Here is a 655-nt window from a genome sequence, read left to right on the forward strand (position 1 = left end):
ATATATATATATATATATATATATATATATATATATATATATATATATATATATATATATATATATATATATATATATATATATATATATATATATATATATATATATATATATATATATATAGGTATATATATTCCTCGACGAACTTGTAATAATTGAAATATGAAAATAACTTTATGTATATAATTGACGGAGTGCAGTAGACATAATGAATACTGGGGTAATGAGCTAGGTATGGAATGACATTCATGTGGTGACACAGGAAAGAAGGCATGTCGATATGTCCTGCATGCTTGGCGCGCGGGGAAGCGACTCCAGAGTCGGTAAATAGGTTCTCGCGATTCTGGAGTCGGTAAGGCCTGTAATGCTTGACGAGCTGGGAGACGACCGTGTGAATTAATATTATTATCTACTACAGATGAACGAAATAGAGTATAATGCAATCATGTATACTGCAGGCAGGCTTGTATCCATTATTCAAAGAAATTGCACGAATAATATTAAAAAGTTTGTTCATACTGGTCTATGGCCAAAAGCACACAGATTGTGTTGCCATATCACCATCATTTCTTTTTGCTCTGATTGGTAGATATTCTATGACGTCACAACACAGGGTATATAATATTGGTGTACTTAAAATACTGAAAACTAACAC

The sequence above is a fragment of the Portunus trituberculatus genome, chromosome 29 (assembly GCF_017591435.1).
Source record: "Portunus trituberculatus isolate SZX2019 chromosome 29, ASM1759143v1, whole genome shotgun sequence".
Classification (NCBI taxonomy): Eukaryota; Metazoa; Arthropoda; class Malacostraca; order Decapoda; family Portunidae; genus Portunus; species Portunus trituberculatus.